The sequence below is a fragment of the Haliaeetus albicilla genome, chromosome 9, assembly GCF_947461875.1.
Source record: "Haliaeetus albicilla chromosome 9, bHalAlb1.1, whole genome shotgun sequence".
In the NCBI taxonomy this organism is placed as follows: domain Eukaryota; kingdom Metazoa; phylum Chordata; class Aves; order Accipitriformes; family Accipitridae; genus Haliaeetus; species Haliaeetus albicilla.
The window spans coordinates 15,988,536-16,011,533 of record NC_091491.1 but is presented as its reverse complement, the minus strand read 5'-3'; the positions used below and the strand labels follow the sequence as shown (position 1 = coordinate 16,011,533).

The 22,998-nt window shown below is 40.9% G+C and overlaps 1 protein-coding gene across 3 annotated transcripts in view; it reads left to right on the top strand.

Moving 5' to 3' along the window:
• The window catches only part of MAP3K13 (mitogen-activated protein kinase kinase kinase 13), an 84,534-nt gene that overhangs the window by 12,135 nt on the left and 49,401 nt on the right, over nt 1-22,998 (top strand). For all 3 annotated transcript variants that reach the window (XM_069791805.1, XM_069791808.1, XM_069791806.1), the window contains exon 3: nt 19,083-19,228. The gene's annotated coding sequence lies outside the window, so the exon portion shown is untranslated. The remainder of the gene's footprint in view (nt 1-19,082; nt 19,229-22,998) is intronic.

Here is a 22,998-nt window from a genome sequence, read left to right as displayed (position 1 = left end):
GCTGAGTAACGATGATATGTTGCTGTCTCCTTGAAGCAGATTACAGATTACATGGGGGACAGGACACTTCAAGTGTTTGTGCTCACTGGGAAGCTGTGCTATGGAGGGAATAGGGCATGTTATCCACTGGCCTACCCAGGTACCATAAGACTGGCTTCCAGTGTGCACACATTCAGATATTGGATAACCACTGGGTTTTGCCGAGGCTCTGGATTTGTGTCCATTTTTCATTTGGATTAGACTGTAGCAGGCTCCTATCCTAAGTGTAAGACCTTGCATATGTGTAGGGGGTCCGTGTAAACTTCTCTTCCTTGCCTGTCTGTCCCTGATACATCATCACTTGTGGCCTTATGGGATTCGAAAATGCCTCAGTGTTTCTGGATTAAATTCTTCTCTCATTGGGAGAAAAATTTGCCACCAATTTAAGCTGAATCTTGATTAAATATGGACAGTTTAAACCTTGGGCAAAGACTCACAAACTGGATGATGCTGCCTAGTCAGAATCAGTTGCCATTCTTACTTTTTCTGGGAGAGTGAATGTTTCCGGTGCTGGATGGCTGAGACCATTTTGGGGGAGCTGTGCAGGCGAGATGAGAGCTGTGGAGAACTGCATAAACTTTTAGATACTCCTTTGCTTTTACTAATACTGTCTTCAGGGCATTCCTTATCCCCTTCTGCCAAGGGGAGCTCTTCCAGCCATCTATAGAGGTGCTTAAAGAAGTCCAGCTAATCATGGGGTTATTTCTTTTTTTCTGGAGATCTTGAGGGTTTCATGTGATAAACTGAAAGCACAATAGATACAACTCAGTTGTGGTACAAGTAGTGTAAGCAGCCTGAGACACACTGAGTTTCCTAGAAGATGACCCATCAGATTCATCCCCACATTAAATTTATAGCTGTTGTCAATGGTACAGCGGTGGATCTGACAGCTTGGTTGCTACATGCATGTAGGCTTTTTTTGATGTTTCATTTGCTGTGTTGGGAGTCATTTGTTTTGCTTCAACTGGATGTGAAATATTACCACTGGGGACTAAGAAGATTCACTTAATGGCAAAGGAGGCTGTACTATCAGCATCAGCCTACGGCTTGCTTTTCTTAGAGCTGTTTTACACAGCCACTGCACTATAATTAACTTTCCATGAACAAAACTTCAGGAATTCCTGATTTGGGACCTTACTGTGCCAGGAGGAGTCTGCAGCCCAGTTTAGTTGGAGAATAAGTGTCTAGACTGAAAGCCACTGCATGCTTTTCTTTTATTAAGATCTGCTATTAAGAAAATAATTTTTGCTAAGCAGAGCATGTTAAGCTGTCATTTAGTTAAGGGAATAAACTGTAAAAACCTTTAATCACATTGGAGGGGAAAAGGAGGTATTGCTTCAGATTCCTGTGGTGTTTTTTCCAGCTTCCTGAGTAAAACAATTCTATTTTTATGGTATATTTTTCCTACATTTAAATATTGTGTGGGTGTATTTTAAAAAAATGTTTGATTACATTATGATCAAGTGTAATGATTAGATACTGATTACTGTGAAAGAAGTACAGCATTCAGTTAATTGTAAGTTTGCCAGGTAGCATTACTTGTCTGAATGTTGCCTTATCACATAAGAAGATATTGTTTCTCAAGCACATTGCACTTGCTATCTTGAAACAGAATTATAGTTCTATTAAAATACCCTTTGCTCAGTGCTCCCAAGTAAAGGAGAAGTTTAGTATTACTGATAAGGTCCACGGGAAACTTTTACTTAGTTCATTTAACACTTGACTTGGTCTCCATTCTCTGGTGCATGAGTGTTGCATTATCTGTTACTTTGAAAGAGCTGTGTTTGGAAAGGTGCTCAACTCTTGTGTTCTGATGTCTGTTACCACAATTTATGTTTCCTTGAAATCTAAACACTGTCTTTGAGTAGATGCATCTTTTTAATATCAAGCAAAGTGGAGCTCTGGTTTTATCTTTTTAATTTACGCAACCTTGATAAAAGCAGCCAGGTTATGCTGGAGTCAATTTGATGATAATAAATTCCTTCTGTTCTTCCTTAAGCCACAGTGAAAATGAAATAAGCTGAATTTACTGGCTGTTCTTCATGCCTTTTTGTTCAGTGCAGAAGAAAATTAAGCTATTTTGACCTTTCTCTGACATGTGTAGTCAGTGAAGATGAGGGCAGAGAAAGGCTTTGTAAAAATAAGTCGATATTGGTCTTTCTAAAATTGTTATTAATGCACTCTTGTATGCTCCAATTAAATTCACAGCCTGTGAAGGCAAGTGCAGGCAATCTCGGCTGCTATTTCATCTACCAACACGTTACTTGGTTTCAGGTTTTTGTTCCTATCTTTGAAGTGCTCTATCACAGAGGTTTTGAGGTAGTGGCTCTGAGTGAGTACCATACACCTTATGGTGAGCTTTGTACTGCACTTCACCTAGAATATGCTTGTACTGCCAGAAGGTCAGCTGTGCCAAATCTGAACAGGGCTATCTGAAATCAGGAGCACTGGGGTCTTGGGCATACCCCTGTGATATACATACGTGGATCAAAAAAAGGCTTGCAATAAACTGGAGGGTTTCAAATTTTAACACTGTGTATATACCTTTGCAAATAGAGTTGCGTACCATTTTGTGCGAGGATCATAATTCTTTGTGAAAGTGGAGAGAAATGATGTTCTCCTGTAAACGTTACTAGACACAATACTGCTGAGATTACCCCCCCCCCCCCAAAAAAAAAGCCAAACAAACCCACGCAAAACCCAAACCCGCTTGCTGGTCCAATGCATGTACCGGTGTGTTTTACTGTGTATTTGTTAATGGCAAGGGAGGCTGGGTAGAGCTTCAGTTGCCAGTCCTCTGTGTTTAAGTTGTGCTGACCTGGACTTTGTTGCAGTAAGGGCTGTGAATTCGTTCTCTCAAAGGGGTCTTGTAGAGGAGATGGTGAGTATGACAACTCACGGTGCTGGGGACTATTTCATTAGTTCATGACACAGATCTGCATGCAAACTGAAGCCTGCTGCTGGCAGTACCTAGAAGTGTTATTCTGTTCCTGTCCTGATAGTGGGGGAGTCGGGAGACATGCAGCTAGCATCAAATGGATTGTACATTTGCATTGTCCATTGTAGCTGTAACTTATGAAGTAAAAACTGAGTATGCGTAGTTTACCACCCAAAAACTGATAGCGTGTATGCTGCTACCTTGTATTTTTCAGTTGTATTTGAAGAACTGAGCTGTATGCTTTTAAATTGGTTGTGTTTTCTCCTGAGATGGCAGTTAAGAAGGGGAAAGCTTAATGTTTGCTTGACAGAATGTTGCAGCAGTAGCAGAGGATATTGTATTCTTACTCAGTATAATTTCAGGTCTAACAGAACTCCTACTTATGCTTTGGTACATTCCTGTTTCTCTGCTGTATGTTTTCTAGACAGATGTGCTTGCACTGGCTGACTTATCTAAAAAGTGATTATAGTGGTATCTTTATTTGCTCTGCCCTGTACTGATATTAGTCTTCAGCCAGCGCTTTCTGTTTCTGGTGTCAGCATGGGCAAAGTGGAGACAGCAGAATGAGCTGGTGCTTAATTCCTTGCTTGTGGATGGGGGAGTATTGTACACTGAGAACCTGTACAGCATAACTTAGTGGTGAACATGAATCATGGTTGGTTGTTTCAGGTATAGACCCCAGGAAATTGAAACCAGCCCTGATTTTGCCTGATAGAAGAGTTTCAAAACTTAGGTAATGTGACTCAAAGGAAAGGCTTTTCTGGATGCACTTTTCTTCTAGAAAGTTATGATACATTTATCTAGCATGCTGTCTCTTGCATTTAAAATGATTGACAGGTTATGGGAAGTGCCATCTGAAAAATGCAAGGGGTTTGCTTTCTCACAGTATATAAAAAGAACGCTTCACTTTGTTGTTTCTGCACCAGAAATGGCAAGGCTTTGTAATGGAGTTAGGATGTATGCCACTGTAGGTTTTCATTTTGGCTTACTCTGAGAAAAATGCATATCTTCAGAGGTACATATATTGTAGTTTGAAAACTGCTACTGCTGTAGATGAGTCAAACCAAATTCTTAATTAGATTGCTGTGAAAAATGGAGTTGTACAGAAACACTTTGCATCCCTTAAAAAAAATTAATGTTGGTGCAATGGTATTGATATTGGGCATTGGATCATACAAAGTTAAGGTCAGAGTTTGACAAGAGCATACCCTGCCTACTTAAAAATTCTTCCCCTCCATTTCTGGGGAGCTGGATGTGCTAGCCTAGATTAAAACAGGCCCAGGGAACAGCAGTGTAGCCAGCTTTTGAAAGTCAGGTCTTTCAGCTGCATGCCTAAACTAATAGGCACAATTCTACGTTTTATTAGTGTGTAATATTTACTAAGACTTCTGTTCTTAAGTATTATAAATGCTTCTCCATATTGCTTAAAAAGATGGGAAAAAAACATCTTAGAATCAAGGAATCATGGAATGGTTTGGGTTGAACGGAACCTTAAAGATCATCTAGTTCCAACCCCCCTGCGATGGGCAGGGACACCTTCCACTAGACCAGGTTGTTCAAAGCCCCATCCAACCTGGCCTTGAACACTTCCAGGGATGGGGCATTCACAACTACTGTGGGCAACCTGTTCCAGTGCCTCATCACCCTCACAGTGAAGAACTTCTTCCTTACATGTAATCTAAAGATGCCTTCTTTCAGTTTAAAGCCATTACCCCTTGTCCTGTCACTACATGCCCTTGTAAATAGTCCCTCTCTGGCTTTCTTGTAGGCCCCCTTTAGGTACTGGAAGGCTGCTATAAGGTCTCCCCAGAGCCTTCTCTTCTCCAGGCTGAACAACCCCAACTCTCTCAGCCTGTCTTCATAGGAGATGTGCTCCAGCCCTCTGGTCATCTTTGTGGCCCTCCTCTGGACTCGGTCCAACAGGTCCATGTCCTTCTTAGGCTGGGGGCCCCAGAGCTGAACGCAGTACTCCGGGTGGAGTCTCATGAGAGCAGAGCAGAGGGGGAGAATCACCTCCCTCAGCCTGCTGGCTATGCTTCTTTTGATGCAGCCCAGGATACGGTTGGCTTTCTGGACTGCACATGCACTTTGTCAGGTCATGTTGAGCTTCTCATCAACCAACACCCCCTAGTCCTTCTCCTCAGGGCTGCTCTCAATCCACTCATCACCCAGCCTGTATTTGTGCTTGGGATTGCCCTGACCCATGTGCAGAACCTTGCACTTGGCCTTGTTGAACTTCATAAGGTTCGCACAGGCCCACCTCTCAAGCCTGTCAAGGTCCTTCTGGATGGCATCCTTTCCCTCCAGCGTGTTGACTGCACCGCACAGATTGGTGTTGTCGGCAAACTTGCTGAGGGTGCACTCAATCCCACTGTCCATGTCTCTGACAAAGATGTTAAACAGCACCAGTCCCAATACCAACCCCTGAGGAACGCCACTTGTCACTGGTCTCCACTTGGACATCGAGCCGTTGACCACAACTCTTTTGAGTGCGACCATCCAGCCAATTCCTTATCCAGTGAGTGGTCCATCCGTCAAATCCATGTCTCTCTGATTTAGGGACAAGGGTGTTGTGTGGGACAGTGTCAAACGCTTTGTACAAGTCCAGGTAGGTGACTCAGTTGCTCCTCCCTTATCCACCAATGCCATAACTCCGTCTTAGAAGGCCACCAAATTTGTGAGGCGTGATTTGCCCTTAGTGAAGCCGTGTTGGATGTCACCAATCACCTCCTTATTTTCCATGTGCCCTAGCATAGTTTCCAGGAGGGTCTGCTCCATGATCTTGATGGGCACAGAGGTGAGACTGACTGGCCTGTAGTTCCCCAGGTCTTCCTTTTTTCCTTTTTTAAAATGGGGGTTATGTTTCCCCTTTTCCAGTCAGTGGGAGCTTTCCTGGACTGCCATGACTTCTCAAATATGATTGGTAGTGGCTTAACCACTTCATCCGCCAGTTCCTCAGGACCCGCGGATGCATCTCATCATGTCCCATGGACTTGTGCACCTTCAGGGTCCTTAGATCGTCTCGAACCTGATCTTCTCCTACAGTGAGTGGTTCTTCATTCTCCTGGTCCCTGCCTTTGCCTTCTGCAAGTTGGGCAGTGTGGCTGGAGCACTTGCAGGTGAAGACTGAGGCAAAAAAGTCATTGAGTACCTCAGCCTTCTCCATGTCCTGGGTAATCAGGTCTCAGATTTCCTTCCAGAGAGGACCCACGTTTTCTCTAGTCTTCCTTTTACCACTGACATACCTGTAGAAGCTTTTCTTATTGCCCTTGACATCCCTGACCAGGTTTAATTCTATCAGGGCTTTAGCTTTCCTAACTTGATCCCTGGCTGCTCAGACAATGTCTCCCTGTTCCTCCCAGGCTACCTGTCCTTGCCTAAGAAATATAGCTTATTGGGACCTCTTGGAATGAATGCTATTAAATGAACTTGGCTATGTGTAGCAGTGAAGAGAATTTCCTGAATTTTATTAACACTGAAGGATTTTTATGAAAAAAGAAAGTACATATATAAATGGCTATAGACATGTCCAGTAAAAATGGGCAATTTTATTAAACTGTGAATTTAAGGGAGTGTTAGAACGGTTGCCTGGGGCTTCAGTAGGATTTTTTCAGTACTCTGGATGGTTAATACAGAATAGTCTAACTGCTAGGACAGAGAAACCCAGAATAATTTTCCTTGTCCCAGTTAAGTCAAGAACTATTAGAGCAGTGGAAATAAGGTTTCAACAAGAGGGGGAAAAAAGGGTGAGGGAAGTGTCAGCTCTCGCTCTTGCTAGTGAGAGGGGAGTGTACACAAATGCACCAGAAGTTAGAATGGAAGAAGTGAGTAGGAGTTACGAATGAAAATAGAAAATAGGCTAATGTTGCCAAAGCATGTAAGTGGGAATGATTTTCACTCTTCCTGGTGCTTTAAAAAAAAAAAAAAAAAGCAAACTGTATGAGTGTTTGCAGTAGGATGTGCAGGTCAAAGTAATATGTGATTTTCTTTGACCTGCACGTTTGTCAAGAAAGATGGCTTCTCTGTTATCAAGCCTGATGCTTGAGCCATTATGAGTCATTTTTCTCCAACCTAGTACCACTGAATTGCACTACACTGGCTACACAGGAGACCAACCATGATCCGATGGCTTTGCTTCCCCTGGTGCTGGGAGCAGGGAAGGCACAGAAGCTAAGAAACTCTAGTAATAAACCCCTTTCACTGTCTAGCTGATACTTAAATGTTTGGAGGAGTAACATCAAGTCCTTCTTAATGTACCTTTCTCACCTCCTTTTCCTAAGGTATTATCTTTTTCTCCTGCCATGTCTTGAGATACTTGATTATGATACTGCAATAGAAGTAAAATTTCTGAGCAGCATATTCAAGGACCAGGAGCTTGAAAGGTGGGCTTGTGTGAGAGGTATCTTTAACTTTCTTATTGCAACAACCTGTAGTGACTTACTGGGAGGTACTCAGTAAGCAGAATTTCTAGTTTCTTTTTGAAGTGCGAGTGTAACAAGACAACTGGAAGGAATGAAAGGATGTAATGTAGAAGGCCAGGTATTAGACAACAGCCCCACATGCGGCTGCATATGCGAAGGCTGTTTGCTCAGTAGCCACGACCAGTGACCATTATGCTTCTTGACTGTCAGCCTTCTAGTCCAAGTCAACAATCAATAGACTGCCTGTTAGAAGAAATGATAGGGCTCTTCACTAAAGGAAAAGATACTCTGCTCAACTCCTTGCAAGGAACTCAGCATTGTGCTTGAGGATTTATCTTCAGGAATAATTTCTGATAGTGGTATATCTTTATTCTCCCATCAGCAGTCTGGCTGATATTTGAAGCTATAAATTTGAAAAAATGACTAAATCCTGGCATGGCTTCATGGGTAATCAGTAGCAATACCTTCATGACTAACTCTTGTCTCCTACCTGTGCAGACTGTTGGTGTGTCAGGATCCATGCAAAGAGGGATGAGGAACCCATCTGCCATCTTCAGAAACCACCATGCCTCATTCCATCACTCAGTGATTCCCTTTGACAAATGGGTTTTGAATGTAATAGTCCTGAGCAACTCATTTGCTTGTTCTGTCCTACCCTTAGCTTATTTTAGGGATTTTCTGTGTCATGCTCTTACCAGAACAAGAAGATGTACCAGTGTGTTTAGGCTTGCAGGAGGTATTACAGGGCCCAGGGAAAAGACTTCCACTGCCTGTGTTTCCTCATTCTGAACTGGTGATCTGCCTGGACCATAAGAAACTGCTCTCACACTTGGGTATCTATACAGTCCCCTATCTCACTCTCCCTGATCTACATTTTTAAGCATCAAGGTTAGTTTCTGTGGTTCTCAGATTAAAATATGTCTTGTCCCTTGTAGTTGAGATTCATTATCTGTACAGCTCATTTGCTCTTGAACTATTCAGAGCAATAAGGCTATTTCTGTAATGCCTCTGAATGAAGCATGTGGGAAGCAAGAAGTTTGATCAACTTGTTTCTTACACAGAAGATAGAAGGCAAACCCAAAGGGGAGGCAGAAGTGAGCACTAAGTGTTCTTTTCTTCTCAGCAGGCTCTTCTAATGTGCTAAAGAAAATTGTCCTTCATGTTGTCTCAGATGATTATATTCACAAGAGCAGCCTAGAAGATTCATACTTGTATTAGGCACTAACCATTTACAGTCAAAGTCTTATTTTGTGCCTTTATCGTGATTACCTTTGTTACCTTGTGCACTTGGGCTGGAGAAAAGAGTCACATCATTCTGATTGCTTCATGTTTTTTGAGAGAAAATGCTTCCTGAGCTTCATTCAATCTCTGAAGTAGAATTTGGTCTTTCTGGGAATCATGTGAGATCAAGTGATTGCCTGGAGCAAGAGAGCATGTACTGAAGCTGCAGTAGCAAAGACCTTGATATTAAAGGCCACCTGCTATTGCTTTCCATCTCTTCAGCCTTAAAGTTTACTAGATTATAAATTCAGCTTGTCATCTTCCTATATAATGGCTAGCAGTTCTCTAGCAGATGAACAGGATGGTTTCGCAAGGATTATTTTGTATTTATATTCCAACCAGAAATCTCCTCTGTCAGAAACCTTGGTGTAGTCTTCACAAGGTGTACCGAGTTGTCTTTCGGCCTTCTTTCTGGATGCTCCTTTTACTATTTTCTTGGTCTTCCTGGGGACAGTCAACAAATCCCATGTCAGCATGTAGCTTTGACCTTTGGATTTGCAGCCCAGCTTACCTGGTAGGAGTAGAAAAAATGTCCCACAATAGCACTTTAATAGTTTTTTTTCCCAAAAATTGCCTTATATTTATCAGCTTGTATGAAGAATTTCTTATGAAAAACTCAAACGAACTCCTGAACCCTTTCTGGTTGAAGAAAATGGGGGAAAAATGTCTGATAGTCTATATTGATGTGGCTGAACTTCACACACATACACAGAGCATGGTTTAACCTGTATTTTCTGTTCCTGGTGGGTATTTTATTAACTGTGCTCAGTCAGAAATACATTCCTAGAAAGCTGGGATTGTATTTTTGGAGTGAACTTTATCAGTGTTTCAAAACATAGAAAAAACTTGACTAGGATTGCTGTCCCTGTGCAGGTCTGCAGGCCTATGATTCACCTCTGATGTTTTGGTCACATACCCTTAAGTGGTATTTCCTCACCCTTGAATCTGTGACATAAAGGACAGAGCACCTTTTCAGTCATTTTGCTTGTAAGTAGCTTTAGTAGTTGAGTATAGCTGTTCTAAAATATTTTTTCGGTTTCAGCCTATTTTCTTCAGCCTAAGCACAAATACAGTGGCCCCTTCAGGGCTACATAGGTTCAGGTATTGTGGTATATGGAAGGTGCAGTCATTTTTTTTTGTTTGTTTTGTCTGCCGTTTGGCACAGGAGAGACTCCCCTGGCCCCCAACTGCTGCCAACAGTTAAAGACAGTTACCAGTCCCTAGCAGGAATAAATGTTTTCAGCCAATATTTACAGCCCATTCTGTCCTGGAAGAATTGAGCTACTGGTGCTGCTGTTAGCTGGAGATGTAGGGAGGCTTCCTTTTGGCTCTTCAGTGAGAAATAAGATGTAAAATACAGCTCTGGTGGTGGCTGTTAGCTTTACATGTTGCCCAAGGAACACTGCAGAAGGTTTTGCATAGCTATGGCTCAACGTACTTCATGCGTCTGTGCTTTTTTCTGAGACAGAGGGTCCTGATCTGGGGAGTAACCATGGTCGCCTTGGTCCTAGTAAGGAAAGACCGTCCCTGTTGTTGAATGTCACAAAGTATGACTAAGGCTGAGTCTCCTGGAGGCGTTTTGGGAGTCTGTCCATGGACCGCTTCCTTGGAGCGTTCTCCCTTCTAGAGCCTCTGTATGAGGACAAGGTCATCAACCAGTGTTTGATAAGATACAGGACAACTGTTTTGCTTACTCAATATAATCTATCTTGTATTCAGAGTAAGATAGAATATCTCATAAGAAAAAGTTGCATGATTGTGTTACAGGAGATTGCAATATTTAATGTTTTCTGTCATTTGAGTAGCATGGCACCACAAGATTTTGGTTGTCATCTGTATCTTTTCAGTATTGGATTTGGCTTCTTTCTCCAGAGGCCTGCAAAGGTCACCGTTTTGCAAGGAGAAATGCCATGTGACATCAGCTTTTGGGAAGCTGAAAATTCAAAGCAGCCAGCAGTGAAAATTGAGGTCCTGCTCTATCAATGGTGATACCTTGCTATGTGAGGTGTATGGTGTATGTAGAAGACCGGAAGGTGCTGTCTTGTCTTTGAAAGTTTGTTGCCAGCAGCTAATTGCAGTGAAAAAGAGGCTTCTGAAGTGAGTGTATTTGCAACATTTAATTGTGTCCTTGTAGGTTAATTGAGGCTGTGCTGTGGGTTTCTGTTTCTTCTTCATTTTTTTTTTTCACTACCTGAGGAGAGAAGAAAAATACTTGTTGGAACAAACTGCTTCTGAAATTCATGGTCACTTTCCAAAATACACTCCCAATCTTGAGGAGAGTGCAAAATATGAGAATACTAGTGTATGTGTTTTTAAATCTGTTCATACTTTTAAAAGAGAAAACCTATACTCATTGATGACCTGCACTTGTTGTGTGGAGGTTTACCAGAGGCTGGACAGATTTCAATAGGCTCTGCAACATTTGTTATTTGCTATTTCCTAGCTTGCCAGCGTGTTCAGCTATACGAAGCTCTCATACTGGGAGTGAGGAAAGCTTAGCAAAGGGCTTTCCTGCTCTTACTTGGTGCTTGTCCATTCAGTACTTGGGGATAGCTGGCTTGGAATAAGTGACATAATTCTAATAAAATACAGTTATGCTGCTGAGCTGAAATCTGGATTTAACTGAACCTTTGATTTTAGTGAAGCCACATTTCTCATTAGGATTGGAGACAGGGAAGAAGACTAGATATGCTGGTGGAGATGACAGAGGAGAGAGAAGTAGTTGCATGAATTTCAGCAAGTGGACATAGAAGCAGGAATAAGAATTAAGTTTGAGATGAGAAAGCTGTAAATAGGGAAGGGAAATAGGCTTCTCTCTGAAGGTGGAGGGGAAAGAAGCAGATAATCGTGATCAGGTGACAGTCTGGGGAAGGTAAAGAGCGGGAAAGGGAAGAAAAATGGAGTTGGAGATCTCACAGGGGTCATGGAATGCATTCATTTCTTTTTTAGGGTCTTGCATTTTAGGCAGGAAGAAACACTAATTAGCCAGCTTTTCTCCCCTCACAAATTTATTTAACCAGTCTGACCTTACTGTTTAGAGTGGGATGGGAGTAACTCAAGGAAATAATGGGGAAGGGATGGTCCTTACTTTGATGGGTTTTATTTGCAAGGGAAATGGCACAGAGAAAATCAGCCCTTCTTTTAGGGAAGGTGTTGCAAGATGAACAGTCCCAGGTGGGTCCCTTTTCTGCTCCCAGGGCTCTGTGGATTGATTTTCTTCAGTATTTCCACATACACCTTCATTCTCTGGTTCTACAGTTTCACAGTTTCCTTAGAAGGCAACATGCTGCCTTTAATCAAAGCTTTGTAACACTTGCTGTTTTCTAAGGTGCAGTGCAATAGCTCTTGTTCTCTGGTGATGTTATCCCCAGCACTGTGTCAAACTGTCAAAGCTGTGAAACTGAGGTGACTACTTCAGAGCTCTGTATAGGTTGCTAGCCCTTGTGCTGCTGCATTGTGCAGTAGTGAAGGGAGAGAGCTGAGTAGGTTACTGGCTTGTGCATGCTGCATCTGTAGTGCCAGGTATAAAAATCTCCCTGTTCTTTTTCTCCTATTTTATTTTTATACTTATGTTTTCACTTTGTGTCATTTAGAAATAAAAGCAGGAGTGTGCAGTTCAGCAGCAGCAGCACTATGCTTACTACGAATCTGCTGCTTTACTCGAATTAAACATTTTTGGGGGCAGAGACTCCTCACTGCTCCACCCCAAGTCTTTCAGCCTCCTATAGTGTGATGACTTTTTTCTTTGCACTTTGACACAGGTCCTGCAAGAAATACAGTGAAATTATCCTCCGTTGGCCTCTCTTCCTTCCAGCCCATCTTTCCTTTGTGTGTCCAGTTTGTCTTTTCCTTAACCATAGCTTAAGGGGAGCAGCTGTTGGTATAAGTAATGCTTAATATTCCCTGTGAGTTGGAAGATTTCATCCCAGTCTGATGGGCAGAGATCTGGCCTCAGTTATTTGTACCTTTGTCTGTTTTCAGTGGTCTGTACTGAGGTGGTGTAACAGAGTAGGAGCTCCTTATTCCTCAAACCGGGTAACACAATGCTGCAGCATATTACCTACTGATGCTGTAAGCTGTATTGACTGGCTTGGTTCCTGTGGAGGTACCTTCAAAGGCCTGGATCTTATCTGCATGCTCTTCTGTGGCCTGAAGCCTGGAGTGAAACTTGGGCAGTGGTTCTGTTTCTTGGGCACGCTGGGAGCGAAGATGACTTTTGCAGAAGAGAAGGTTGTTTCTGAGTCTAGTCAGAGACTTTTGCAGGACCTAAGGGATATTGCAAATACTCAATCTTCCTTGCAAGAGCATGGTTTACTTCTTTGTTTAACATTCTTAGTTTAAAACAGTGCTGCACGGGTGCTAAAAAGCCCACGCTCTTAAAATAGATCAAGTAGAACAAGCACTTCACTGATGACTCCTCTTCAGGAGAGGAGAGAGAGAAGGTAGCAATGAACAGATGGCAGGTATTAGTCATATCACCTAATATATCTGAAGACCTCAGATGCTATCGACACAAAGGTGGTGGAGGAACCTTGAGGGAATGAACCCTCCTAGCAAACCAGACTGGATATTAGAGTTGCACACAATACAGATTGAGGGGACCTGAGAAAATGAGGGGACTTGCAGCCAAATGACCTATGCCAAGAAAAGTATTCTTGCAGAGGCTCAGAAAGCCCTGGACAGAACCTGAGACTACTTTTGCCTGCCCAATTTGCAAAGCCATTCCCTTGCATGTTTGACGTGTCCTTGAGAGCATTGTTCCTTGGAGCTCCCTTGCTTATAATGTAGTTGCCTCTGCAGAAGGCATAGTACAAAGGTCCAATACTTCAGAAATAAGTGGATTCTTTCAATTTCAATATCAGCTTGAATGGTGTTATTCTAGCTTTTACTGTCATGAATTCTGTACAGAAGCTGCTTGATCATTTCACGTAGTATCTAAATTGCCAGTGTGCACCTTGCAGTCTAATTCGGCTGGCTCAGCATTCCCTCTCTTCTCTAGATCGCTGGTATCTACACATTGGCCCTGGTCCAGTTGGCAGTAAGGTCATAGGAGAGCCTCTGAGATGCTACTGCCTGCTGATTTGCTGGGAGCACATCATGTAAATGAAATATAAAATATGTACAGTCATTTGTATATAAGTGGCTTCCAGCAAACTTGACACCACAGAGCAAGTAGGCCACAGAAGTACCTGCGGAGGCATCATGGGAGAAGTGCATTGTTTCCAGTTGCTTGCTCTGATTGCATTGTTTGTATAATCATTTGCTTTAAAACCAGTCTGTCCTAAAGGCAGCATGGCTGTGCGAACACTAGAGGGTAGGAACACAAGTTGCAAATGTGGGTTCTTTTGACTTCCCTGTGCAGAGATGGGGTCATCAGGAATCACAGCATCAGTCTGATCTCCCTGCAGAATGGCTGTATCTTGACTTCCCCCCCCCCCCCCCATTTGTTTTGTTTCTTTTTGTTTTAAAATTTTCAGCAACAGAGGCTGAATGTGTGGTCTCTCCTCCTTGTTCTCCTCTTTTGTTTGATCTTTTTGGCATTCATTTATAAAGAGAGCTGCTCTTCTGGAGATACTCCCACAAATTTTTGCACTTGTGCTAAGACCTCTGCGGAAGCCAGGCACCCTGTGGGCCTCTGAATTACAAGTACTGTTTTGGTGGCACCTTCCATCTTTGGGCTTCAGCTATTGCCAAACACCTAATGAATGTAAGAAGAGTAAAGCACTTCTGCTGTGAAGTCTGCTGATACATAAGGAGTTAAACTAAGCTCTGTTTATCAATGTTGATATTTTAAATTGTGCCAGAATGCTTTGAAAATGTGACAGTGGACAGGGCAGCAGGCAGTAAACACTGTTAAATGACAATACTGTTCGATATTTGCTGTTAATTGAGAGAGGCAGCAGCTGCTGGTATGCAGCTTCAGCCAGGATGAATTAGTAATGAGTCTGTAACTCTGGGTTTTTTTTCTGGTTTAAAGTTGCATCAGCCCTTTACGGTTCAGTAGCATGCTGGGGATAGAAATAAAAAATCGTAGCAGGTCCTAAATTGAAGATTTTATTTTGTTTTCCAGTGAGTTGTCATGGAGCTGTGGTGTCAACGATAAATGTGGTAACAGTAATAAAATTGCCTTGCATTTAAGGGCCAAACTAAAAGGTTTTGGGTTAGCTTTTCCATCCTGTGTGGCAGACAGTGGGAATGTAGCAGGCAAAGCAAGCTCCTCCTTTGAAAGAAAGCACTTTTGTTAATTTCTCACTGTTTTCCAAAGATATTTTCAGTTATGGTTTCTCTGAACAGGAGTTTTAGTTTAACTTTCTTTGCTGGCCTGCACTACAGGTCATGGTATATGAGAGTTCTAGCCCTTGCTGGAGGGAAGTGCTGCAGCAGGAGAGGGAACACTAATTCAACATTTTCCTTGTGCTTTGTTTGCACTTTTGCCGTGCAGATGTGTTGAGTTTAACCTTTGAAAACTTGCTGATAAGCTGCTATCAGCCAACATTTAAAATAACAAACCCTCCCACCTTGCTGAGTTGGGATAGGAGCTTCCCAAGGCTTCATGGCTGGGGTATTGTACAGGAACAGCATTAATCCAGGCAGAGCAGCCAGGCTGGAGACAAAGTTTACTCTCTGAAGAAATCAGTCACAGCTGCTACTTTCATGCTGCTTATGTAACCTTCCTTGTAAGTATTTTGCACCAAACATTTTATTTTGAACTATATATGTGATCGTGAGAGTGCAAAACTGTGTTATAGTGGTTAGCAGAATCTTTAAGAGATCTTAAGTTGGGCACAGGAAATGAAATTCTAGCTCCGTTGAAAACAATGCTGACAGCCCTATTGATTTCAGTACAGCTCGGCTTTCACCACAAGTAGAAGAATTTCGAAGCAAATAATGTTTTGTTTGTTCATTTATTTAAACAAAATCCATCTGCAGGGGTTAGTGTTTGAATCCAAATACTCAGAATTCTGCTGGTGTTTTGTTAGGATGAGAAATATTACATTGAAAGAATTCCTTGGGTTCATGATGATTAAGTTAAAAAGGAAAAAAATCCAATCAGCAGATATGTTTCCAGTTTGTATGATTTCTGTATTATGTATGTTTGGTTTTTGTATTTGTTCTATTCACATTAGCAGTTTTTACCAAGTGGGTAGGTGCATTTATTCATTTTTAAGAGCTTAAACCTGCAATACACCATGATGTCTTCTGTATTGGCTTATAGATCATAAAATCTTTCAGGCTGAATCTGGAAAGCAAGTGTTAAAAGCCAATGGAATACTAGAAAAGGTGATGGTAAATGGAAGTGCAGGAAGAGCTAAACCCAACTGGTGGTAAAAGTCCTTCAGCCCTGGAAGTCTCTTCTCGTCCAGGGTACTGACAAGTCCTACCTTTGCTAGCAGTTATCAAATGATGTTTTAAAATCTGTCCTTAGAATGCAGTATTTTTTCATGTGAAATTCAATAATTTATTCCAATGGCATTCTGCCAAATTTGGGCATCTAGTGTCTCATGTTTTTTATGAACATCTCTCCAATTTTATGTGCTGTTTTCTGTATAAGTGAAATGTGTTTAAAACTATAATGTAATCAAATACAGTCTTTCCTTTTTTGTGTATTTTTATTCTCTCAAGTCTGTATTATTGTTTTATCTGTAGTATCTACTCACAATGTTTGTTTTCTTAAGCAAGAAAATAAACCTTGGTGTGTTTACATGCATCATTCCTGTCTTAAAACAGGGGTAAAAATTGTAATTACTGGCTTTTGGTGCCTTTTCTCATTCATTTAATAGAACCATGTAATTTTCTTGTAAACAAAGGCAAATATTTACATTTTTAATATATAAAAATGTATAAACTCTAAAGTTTGTCTAATAAACCTGTTCAAATGTATGTATATTTGCTCTGTTTTTAATATTGAAGTATCCCGCCTTACCTCTGTTGGAAGGAGTTATTAACAGCTTAATAAACATTGCTCTCAGCAGTGTGCTAATTAGGAATTAAATTATATACTTATGTCGTATGTTCCTTATTTCTAGAAGGTTTTTTACTAGGTGTTTGATATGATCTGTAACAAGGTGTATACATGTTCATCTTCTATGGAGTGGCCAAATGTCTACACTGCTAAGGAATTTGGATGCCACATCTCACTCTTTTTTGTGTTGTGTCCGTGTCTCACACTCAGGACATGTCCATGTGGCTGCTGTACTGGTGCCAGTGAGTTGCTGACTGGGTGCTTTTGTAAAACTACTTGGGCACCAGCTCATACTAGAATAATGCTGGTATTGATGACCAGTTATTTCAGCTTGAGGTAGTATACAGCAGGGCTCTGCTGACTTACCTGATCTGGGGATTTTATTTTTCTCTGCAAACTGTTGAGTAAGATGGGAGGAGTCCTCCATCAGGAGCATTGCCACTTGCTTAAATAACACAATGTGAAAGCACAGCAAGAGGGTTTGGTGCTCTGGTAGAATTACCTTCTGCTGCTGGTGGTGGAAGGGTGTAAATGGATGAACAGATTTACTACAGTTGTGTGTCTGTCATTGCCAATATTGATGTATTGCCTCCAAGAAGGTGATTGACCTGCAAATTATTCTGTAAATAAATGGTTAATACAGAGCTGCTACAGGGCAACAGTGGTTGCAATTCAGTACTTTCTTGTGCAAGAATATTGCTATATCATCCTCCTTTCTATTGCCTAAATACAGCCTCTGAATATAGCGTAACCTTGACTTCACAAGCTTTCTCTTATTGGGAATGTGGAATTACCTTTCCTGTTTCTGTGGCAAATTAGAGGAGGAGAGAACTAATACAGTGCTAAAGTGAAATTACAATGGTGACAAGACTTACAGTGTTGTTGGTGAAAGACCAGCAAATGTGTGCTGTGTTGAGCTATTGGTGCTGGGAATTTGTTTTGCAGAACTTGTTCTTGCTACTCCTTGGTCAGTCATTTTTAAGGCATCTTCAGTAGAATTTATTCAGCTTCTGTAATTGAACTGTTTTTCTCAAGTACAAGATTTTTCATGTTTGTTTCGTGTAACAGTGTAACTGTTATTCTCTTAAGTTGTGTGTATAATTGTAATGACCAATTCACAACTGTCCTTTTGAGATTGTTTTTCTGATGTTACTATTAAAAGTGACTCTTTCAGAATTTGTGACTGCCAGTAATTAAATGTGCGAGAATAAGAGAATAGCAGAAAAAGTTGTGAGGAGCATGGTGTGAATTGCTCTGTGGGAGGGACCCCTAGAAAATAAACAGCTCCCACTGATAGTCATCACTGTCTTCTATACAAAAGTGCTGGTGGCACCTTCTTTCTTGCTAAGGATTGTTATTATAGATCTCATTATTGTGTTTCCTACATAATTTTTAAAATAAACCTGAAAGTTAATCTTGGGTTAAATTGAAGTATGCGGTTTTGATATGGGAGGGGAATAAGTGACACTCCTACTTCAGAAAAAAGTTAGGAATATGCTGAACTTCCCGAGTTGTCTTGAGACCAGCTGAATTGCACGTGGTGCATAACATGAGGCAGATGGTGCCTATGTTTTTGCAAGGCCATATAGCTTTTGTTGTCTAAAGTCTCTTAAATCTGGCAAGACAGTTGTGCTGCTATTACTGAATCTCTTCTTCAATGTTGTAGTAGCCTTATTGTGTTTGTGATGATTAAGGATATAAGGAAAACAATGTTTGCAGGTAGAGGTAATTTCTTTTTAAGACCAGTTAGTTTAGTGTTTGCATTAAAGGCTAGCATTAGCCAGTTCTGTAATTTCAAGATGTTGATTATCATTACTTTTATGAAGAACTGGGCTAAATCTTGCAGCCTTTTAGATTTTTGTGGGGTGGGAAGAAGATGCAGTAAGCTCAGGATTGGAAGTCTCAGTATTTGTTGTCTCTCTGCTTGCATGTTTCTGATAGCAAGAGGAATAATGGTTTTATGAGTTGTATATATGTAAGAGGACTGTAATAACTTATGCTTTTCCTAAAATTTGCTTAAAATTAGGAAACAAATAACTTGGAGTTTAGGTATGAAATTAAGTGTAAAAAATCGTTAATAGATTATCTTGAAGTATGCTATTTTAAAGTCTAATCCAGTCCTGAATGATGTAATTTTGTAATAGGGAAGCTCTGAGCTCTTTTACTGGAGCTGCTTGATTTAGATTAAAATTGTACCATAAAAGGATTATAGAGTTTATGCCTGTGCTAAGAAAGGATGTACTAAATGTGTTGAGGTCTTTTTCTACTCCCAGCTTCTTTTTGAAAGTGCATACTTAATTTTGGATGTTTTCTGCTGCATTTAAATGTGCCACATAACATCAGAATGTGCTAATGAGATGTTTCAGATTGATCTTGGGAGCATTTATTTAAATACATTTTTGTTCAACAGGATTCTGAGTTTTCTTGTTCTTCTTTCTAGAGAGAAGAATTCAGTGTTGGGCTGTCCTAAACATTACTCATGGTGCAACTTCAGAGAGCAGCTTGATTTATCTGACTTGAAGAGGAGGCACATGTGCAGTAAGCCAAGAGGACATGGGCTTTCAGTGCATTTGGAAAAATGATCAGGTATCAGCAGTTGTTGATGTTTAAACTGTAGTAACTAGTCAGAAACTTGAGAAGATGTGAAGCAATAATGCAGTCACTGCTGCAGTTGTCCTTAAATTTTAGGTATGCTTTCCTTTCAATGGTAGGAATGAGATAAGTTTACCTTATCATTTTATGTTGTGTCCATAGCCATTTCACTGCTGAACTTGCTCACTTGCAGTAGGTCACTTGTGGACACCTAATGGGATCCAGTTCAGATGTGAGTGAACAGAAGGGACAAGTGCCAAAGGGGTGTTTGCATAGACTGAGTTGAAGTTAATCTTACAGTGTTTAGATTTTCCAACTATAACTCGAACTCTGTGGAAACATTTGGATCTATTAATTCAGGTTTATTGATTCTGTGAGGGCATAACTTTGATATGTTACTTTTCTATTGTTATAAGTAGTTTTTCATTGTCCTTACTCGGGTGATTGGCTGGAGAATGCAGGTGTCCTCACAGGAATCGAGGCTGTCGCGGTTGGAGTAGAGACACCAGCAAAGTTCCTGAAAATGCAGGGAGTCATGCTTCATGTTGAAATCTGAGCAGGTTATAGGTTCAATAGTGTAAGAGCTATATGTTTTTAGCTATCTGTTTGTTTTCAAGCAGCTGTTCATAGTTTCTAAAATAATGTCAAATGTCTAAAGTAGTGTCAAACTTTACTATTGGAGGTAACTGCTCTGCATAGATACTTGGATTAGCTGGCTTACTTGTTGCTGGTTCTGTGTCTGATGTCTGTTGCCATAGGTAGTGCAGAGCTTGTGCATCTCTGGTGTCCTGCCTCCAATACTTCCTTTTGGCCAGTATCAGCCATGATCAGGGACTTGCTTTAGCAAGCTCACAGCCCATTTTGTTATAGTGAAGGGGGATTTGTTAAAAAGTAGCTTGGCACTTCTGAGGTAGACAGCATTTGTTTGTTTTGTACTCCTGTTCACAGTTGTGCTGCCTGTCTTTGAGAAGACAGAGCCTGCATCACGGAGGAGGTGACTGCTGTCTGGGGACAGCCGGGTTCAGCTCAGGAAGAGAAGCTTTGGGAGGCTGAGCAGGGCAGGGGAGGAGGAAGGAGTGAGAGATGCAGTAGGCAGCCAGGACCCTGCAGCTCGTGCAGGGAGACTAAGGTAACACCGAGAAGCAGACAGTCCTCAGAGGTAAGAAACTTCCCTAGGGACCAGACAGTGCTCTAGCAAAAAAACGCAGAGTTTGCTGCAATTTGGACATTGAGGGCTAAATGGAAGCCTGGAAACAAGGCACAGCAGGCAGGGAGGGTCATATATAACCCCTTCCTATTTCTAGTCTGATTGACCTGGTCTTTCCAAGTTTCCGTTGCTGAAAGCATTCTAGTTCATATTCTAAGAAAACTTGGCTTTTTTCTTTGGGGAGCTCCCCGTGAGGCAAAGGTTTCTGTGTATTTGGCAAAGAGCTCTGACTGAAGACTCCAGCCTCGGACAGGCTGATCCTGTTGACTAATTACAGTTTCATTTTCTGAGGAGTAGCCAGCCACGTAAGAATACCTTTGGACACGATAGACCACTTAGGACACAGGGTTAGGAGCTTTAAGATGCATTTTGGTCTTCAAGTGTACTATTCTTCCCCTCTGTCCTCAAAGTGAATCTTTATGGTCTGCTGTCTTTTTTTGAAATGTGATGTAAATAGCAGGAGGTTTCTTTCTTTGTCTCATATTCTCTAATCTTCTAATGCATCTGTGTGAGCTTGTGATATTTTTTTGTAATGTATATTGCCTTCAATATTAGCATGATACTTAATGTGTTTTGGATATTGCTATTCCTAAGAATATATCATCTGTTGAATCTGTGTCATATATGCAGTTTTTCAGTTTAACTACACCTATTTTATGTATTAAAAATTAAATGGTAAAACTTGTATGTTACCAAACCTGCGTATATCGCATATACATGAAGAACTGAAAAGGAGCAAATTGTATAAAATTTCTGTAATCTTTTGGGAATTAAGTTTAGAGGAATATTAAAAAAAAAATAGTTTCTTGTTTTCTTTATAGATGCTAGCTGAAAAATCACTTGTTCTTGTCTCTTAAACTGTAAAATTATCTAACGTTTTCTTCAGTTAGTGAATGGATATATGCACAATGCAAGAAAAGATTTAAGTTGCTTCACTCAAGGAGACAGAATGGTTTTATTCTATACATTTTCTTTATGTTTGTATGATCTTTGTCATGAGAAGATACTTATTGCAGAGAAAGCTATGGATGTGTAAGTTTTAGGAGGTGTCTGAGCCACCTCTGAGTGGGATTTCAGGAAGATGTGAGGTAGATCTACATTTTGGATTCATTTCTTAATATAAAAGCTGTCAATTTTTACCTGTTCTATGCGGCCTGGTGGGTGCTGTAGAGGCAGAGCATCCATATATTTAGACTCTAGCTGTCTCTCGTTACGAGTTATAATTAAGGTGAAGTATTTTACCAAAGAATTAAATTCTCCCTTGATTTGAACCTGGTTCAATTAGTTGCATGAACTACCCTGTCCTTGCTTCATCAACAATAATTCATCAGTTGCTTCATCAACATTGCTGCTGCTTATTTATCTTATTTTTTTCAGTTAATAGGCAAGGCACTCTGTATTGGAGTGCTGTATGCATAGTAGTAGTGTAATAGAGGTGGCTTAAGGATAGAAAGTACAGCTCCTAAGGGGGACTATGACATTTACAGATGGCATGTAATGGGAGAGCAAGTGAACCAGGCAAGCTTCTAATCATGTAGTCTGTCATTTTTTTTCCTCCAGTATATTATATCTTTTGTGAAAAGTATACAAGCACTTTCTGTATACCTTTCCTTACTAATAAGGGGTAAATTGGAGTTTGAGCAGACTCACATCTCTCTGCTTGAAGGGAAGCACAGTCACCTTTTTTACTCCGCTTATGGAGGACTATAGGTTATAAAATACTTGTGAAAGAATTGTCCTGGAAGGTCCCAGGGTTAATGCTTCAGCTGACATGTTTTTTGAACATGGCTGTCATTCTTTCTCTCTTAGTCATGACTTGAATTTATTAACATGGTGCTTATTTTCCCTGGATGGGAAAACCCTGTGAAATACAAAGCTGATGGTTTGATTGAGTTGGAGTATTAGGACATTGGCTAACTTTTATGTGCCCTTTTGATGAAGGCTGTTTAAGTTTTGGTTGTCCCTTAAGGTCAGCTCTATGACTTAATTCAGAAAGCAAATATTTGGTATGCCATACAGCATCTCCTGAGAGTGTCCTGCTTTGTGGTGCCCTCAACATCATACTGTATTGTCCAACATTGTGCTTGAAAACAAGGATCAAAATCACCACCGCTGACAAGTTTAATGTTCTCAATCCAAATATTCTGGACCAAAAATCTCTTAATCATGATTGTAACTATTTAAAGTGTTGTCATAACTCTTCATGAAGTGAGTCATTCTGTGTCGTGATACCTCAGACAGATCAAGAGGACTCTTCCAGGGTCTGCATTTAGCAGCAGGGGAACAGAAGTTGTCTCTTGGGAGAGAGGAGAAAAAAAAAAGCAGTAAGTTTTAAAGAAAAAGCTACTAATAGCTTCATGACTGATGCTAGTCTGGGAGGAAGATGCTGAGCAGGTTTTATTTGTCTTGAGAATATTTACATAGGGCTGATCCACTGTTCTTGAAGGAACTTTATCACAGTACTACAGAGAAAACTGTTAGTACTAAATATAGTGCCTTATTCTGGCAGTCTCTGACTTATAAATCCTTGAATTCTGCTGTCTTAATGGGCTTTCAG